This window comes from Pundamilia nyererei, unplaced genomic scaffold (genome assembly GCF_000239375.1).
Source record: "Pundamilia nyererei isolate P.nyererei 1_Seehausen unplaced genomic scaffold, PunNye1.0 scaffold00183, whole genome shotgun sequence".
Classification (NCBI taxonomy): domain Eukaryota; kingdom Metazoa; phylum Chordata; class Actinopteri; order Cichliformes; family Cichlidae; genus Pundamilia; species Pundamilia nyererei.
Genome location: NW_005187584.1, coordinates 1,158,435 through 1,163,610, shown reverse-complemented (window position 1 = coordinate 1,163,610; position 5,176 = coordinate 1,158,435). Strand labels below are relative to the sequence as shown.

General features: G+C 45.2%; 1 protein-coding gene across 1 annotated transcript in view; it reads left to right on the top strand.

Annotated features, from left to right (window-relative positions):
• The window catches only part of cers1 (ceramide synthase 1), a 32,142-nt gene that overhangs the window by 2,030 nt on the left and 24,936 nt on the right, over positions 1-5,176 (top strand). The gene's annotated exons all lie outside the window — the stretch shown is intronic.

Below are 5,176 nucleotides of genomic sequence, written 5' to 3'. Positions count from 1 at the left end.
CACACACACACACACACACACACACACACACACACACACACACACACACCAATCTGCTTTCATAGAGTAGAAATGGTGATTTTTTTTTAATGTGTGTAACCATGTGCACAGAGTGTCTCTGAGAGCAGCCTGGCAGCATGTGTTTTACCTCTGCGTGTCTCCTGCTGGTCACATACTCAGACTATTCTTTTACTCGTCTGAGGCCTGAGCATTTCCATCCGGCCGGCGTTGCCAGGGAGGGGCTCTCTGACCACGGACTGGGCATGTGGTCTCTGGCCAGTTAATCTGCCCGGTGGTGGGGGCGGGGTGTCTACACACATAGATGTTGTGATGAGGATGATTCGGCCAGAGTTGCACACAGAGCCAGATGCTGCCTGTGAATGTAAAGAAGGAGGCCTGTTTTCATTTTTACATTATGCATGTGTGTCAGCGTATGTATGTTTGACTCAATGAAACATATGTGCTACATAATGGGGTGGGGGGTGGGGGGGCTGTAGATGCTGAGTCAAAGCTCAGTTCACTTTTCGAGTTCTTATCAGGGATGAAGAGGGATGAAGAGGATGGGCTCAGTGTTCGTTCAGCCATGTGACGCTAATGCAGTACAACTATTACTGCTACTCATCAGAAAAGCTCAGCTGGCTGCCAGAGGAGCCCGACGTCCTTGTGCGATGTCTTTCTTAGCAGAATGGGAACAAGCCTCCCTCTCCTGAACTTGGATTTGAAGTAAACGACAGAGCATTTAACCTCGACCTGTTCATAGTTACTCACTCTGTGCTGTTGCTGTGGTTTCTGATTTGATCAAACGCTACAAAAGAGCAATGAAGATATTAGATAAGAAACCTTTTTCATATCACCATTGTCAAATTTAAATGAAAAGTTTCTACATTTTACTAATTTCTAATTGTTTAAATCTGCCTGTCTAATATACAAAGGTCTACATGGTCCGGCGCCTCCACCAATGAGTGATTTTATTAAACAAAAGTCCAGCAGTGTTGCCGGGTCCCGCCTGACTGGAGCCACTGTTAGAGGTGACTGAACTGGCGTTCAGACGGAGCACCTTTTCACAGATGCTCTGTCACATCAGGGAGTGCGTACACTAAAAAGAGTTAGTGTATTACAAAAAGGGAAACAACTATTAGTGTAAGTGGTCAGTGCAACATCAGGGCAGTCGGGGCATGTGCAATACTGGGGTTTGCAATATAATTGACGTGTTTCCGTTATTGTCATCTAAACTGTCCTCTGTTGTCCACTCTTCTTGTCATTGTTTCTTCTAATATGATGTGATCACTGTTTTCGTCACATGACCTGTAAATAGTGTCTCTGTATGTTTTTACTAACTTGTGTTTAACACCAACCTGCCAGAAGGTCTGCGGATGGAAGTTAGCCCAAGGCTGTAATCTGGCATATTTACATTTGTTAAAATCTTAATTAATATGTATTGCCCCTCTTTCTAAATTAAATAAATAAATAAGAAATAAATTAGGTACTGCAAATATTCCCGTGGCAACAACTGAGTGAACATGGTAAAGATGACGTGCTGAGCATCAGAAAGAGGAAGAATTGTGATTTAAGAGACTTTAAGGTTGTTGCTGATGTGATCAGAGGTCAGAGGTCAGAGGGTGGCGAGACTGCTTCGAGCTGATAGGAAGGCAAGTGACTGATATACAGTGGGGCAAAAAAGTATTTAGTCAGCCACCGATTGTGCAAATTCCCCCACTTAAAATGATGACAGAGGTCAGTAATTTGCACCAGAGGTACACAAGACCAAAGAGCTTTCGAAGGACACCAGGAAAAGTATTGTAGACCTGCACCAGGCTGGGAAGAGTGAATCTACAATAGGCAAGCAGCTTGGTGTGAAAAAATCAACTGTGGGAGCAATCATCAGAAAATGGAAGACATACAAGACCACTGATAATCTCCCTCGATCTGGGGCTCCACGCAAGATCTCATCCCGTGGGGTCAAAATGATGATGAGAACGGTGAGCAAAGATCCCAGAACCACACGGGGGGACCTGGTGAATGACCTGCAGAGAGCTGGGACCAAAGTAACAAAGGTCACCATCAGTGACACACTACAACGGCAGGGAATCAAATCCCGCAGTGCCAGACGTGTTCCGCTGCTGAAGCCAGTGCATGTCCAGGCCCGTCTGAAGTTTGCCAGAGAGCACATGGATGATACAGCAGAGGATTGGGAGAATGTCATGTGGTCAGATGAAACCAAAGTAGAACTTTTTGGTATAAACTCAACTCGTCGTGTTTGGAGGAAGAAGAATACTGAGTTGCATCCCAAGAACACCATACCTACTGTGAAGCATGGGGGTGGAAACATCATGCTATGGGGCTGTTTTTCTGCCAAGGGGACAGGACGACTGATCCGTGTTAAGGACAGAATGAATGGGGCCATGTGTCGTGAGATTTTGAGCCAAAACCTCCTTCCATCAGTGAGAACTTTGAAGATGAAACGAGGCTGGGTCTTCCAACATGACAATGATCCAAAACACACCGCCCGGGCAACAAAGGAGTGGCTCCGTAAGAAGCATTTGAAAGTCCTGGAGTGGCCTAGCCAGTCTCCAGACCTCAACCCCATAGGAAATCTGTGGCGGGAGTTGAAAGTCCGTGTTGCTCGGCGACAGCCCCAAAACATCACTGCTCTCGAGAAGATCTGCATGGAGGAATGGGCCAAAATACCAGCTACTGTGTGTGCAAACCTGGTAAAGACCTATAGTAAACGTTTGACCTCTGTTATTGCCAACAAAGGTTATGTTACAAAGTACTGAGTTGTATTTTTGTTATTGACCAAATACTTATTTTCCACCCTGATTTACGAATAACTTCTTTACAAATCCTACCATGTGGATTCATGGATTTTTTTTTCACATTCTGTCTCTCACAGTTGAAGTGTACCTCTGGTGCAAATTACTGACCTCTGTCATCATTTTAGGTGGGGGAACTTGCACAATCGGTGGCTGACTACATACTTTTTTGCCCCACTGTAACCACTCATTAAGACCAAAGTATGCAGCAGAGCGGTGCTGCGAGTGGTGGTGTAATTGTGTGGGGGATATTTTCCTGTCACACGTTGTGTCCCTTATTACCAGCAGAGGAGCATTGACATGCAACACAATTCAACACAAAGGCTTCACATGAAAGAACAGAATTGATTGAATTGTTTCCAGTGGAAGATTTTGTGATCTTGTTGCTTTTACATTGCATCAACTAATATTTTGAAACTGTTTCGTGGACATTTAAAGGTATCGCCTGGTACTCAAGGACATTTTAATGGCTGTTTTATCTTTGCAAAGTAAATCATGGTTAATTGCAGCCCTGCTTTCGCCTCTAACATTAACACCTGTAGATGATGCTTTGACGGATAAAAATAATTAGTTTCCTGTTTTGTTACTTACAGCGCTCCCAGTCCCTTTTGAAGAATGAAAGTTGACCCACTTTACAAGTCTACAGTTACCGGGGTTTGCATTTTTTCACTGTGGAAATCCCAATTATGAAAGCAGAGCAGAATACTGGATTTTGATTGGTGTTTGGCCAGCTTGCCTTGTAACAAAAGCCGAACCTTGTTCCACTTGGATGACTGATAGAAGCACAGAGACACATTCAAAGTTAAAAAAGAGGCATCACGCTTTCTGGGAGGCTTTATATTCACAACCTGGCAGTCCGGAGACATTTAGATGCAGCGGCTATTCAGGCACGTGGACAAGCGCATATCTTTTTATGGTGCGTGAACTTTGTGCCTCAAAAGCAAGGAAATTAGGTCAAGGTTGCAAACCTGGCAACAACCCTAAGGCGTTGCATTTGGTGTTTGTGTGAACCAGAAAGATACCAAAGCAGCCTGCACACACGCTGCTATCACTTCACGTCACCGAGCCCTTGGGGAGGGTTAGCCGAGCGCAGTGGGGGTGGCACCGAAGCGCATGTGTGGTCGAGTGTTTTTCAGAATGTTTCACATTCGGTTTGGTGTCTGAAGCACAGCAGCACCTTATTAGGTTAAATACAACTTGTTTATAAGGCACTTGAGGTCTGCTGTTGCACAAGATGCTGTAGCGCATCATTAGCACACGACACCGTTTCAAAGGTGCACGAGACCTGCAAGTGCTGAAAGACTTTTCTTCTGAGGGAAATGTGACACAGAATAATTACACACGACACCTTCCTGTTTGCACAAACATCTTTGGTTCTGTGTTTGCGTGGTTTACACGGATGCTTGTTGTTAGAGTGTGCATTACACTTATCAGGGCGTGTGCTTGTGTTTATGAGAACGTAAGACTTTAAAAACATTTGTTTATGTTTGCATGCATTTTGTCTGTCATTAAGTCCAATTTCAAAACGGGCCACTCCCGACTCCCGGCAGCAAAGGAATGACGACCGGTGTGTGAAATCAGTGAGGAGAGAGAGGAAGGGCGATAGAGGAGTGAGCAGAAGAGAGAAGCGGTGATTAGAGGGAATAATAATAAAAACAATAATCAAGAAATTAATGAAGAAGGAGGCAAGGGAAGGAAGGAAGGAGAGGGGGAAGTGAGCTGAAGGGTGTCATGGCTGGGGCCGAGCCTGCTGACTCAGCAGGCAGCGGCCAATCGCTAACACAAATGTGCGTACACACCCACACGCACGCACATGTTTGTAAAAGCACATATGCCTTCTTGCAGCACATGTACCTGCTGTTCACCATCTAAATGCTGCATTAGGCTGCATAGTGTCTGTGTTTTAAAAGTGGTAGTACTAAGTGCTCAGTGGTCAAACTGGGAGCAGGAACATTTGTCTTACACACACACACACACACACACACACACACACACACACACACACACACACAGCTTGCCAGCTTCAGCCTTGTTGCAGAGGTTGTCTCCCGTTATCGAGCTGAATGGTTCCTCATCCTCGGCCGCTCTAAATGTGAAAGCAGCCTGAGGTTTGACAAGGTTCCCAACCACAGATCCCAGATCACTTTCCACTAAGCCTCTGCTCATTGTTTTGCATTAGAGCCACAGTGAGAAACCTGAAACTGGACTTGAGGTTGAGGGGAAGCGATATCTATTCAGCCAAAAGTGCCCACTCAGGTGAAACTTGTAGGAAGTGTGTAATTTTGACACTGATTACAAGCAATCGTTATTTGTCGAGAAGTTTTCCTCTCTCCTCTCCTCTCCTCTCCTCTCCTCTCCTCTCC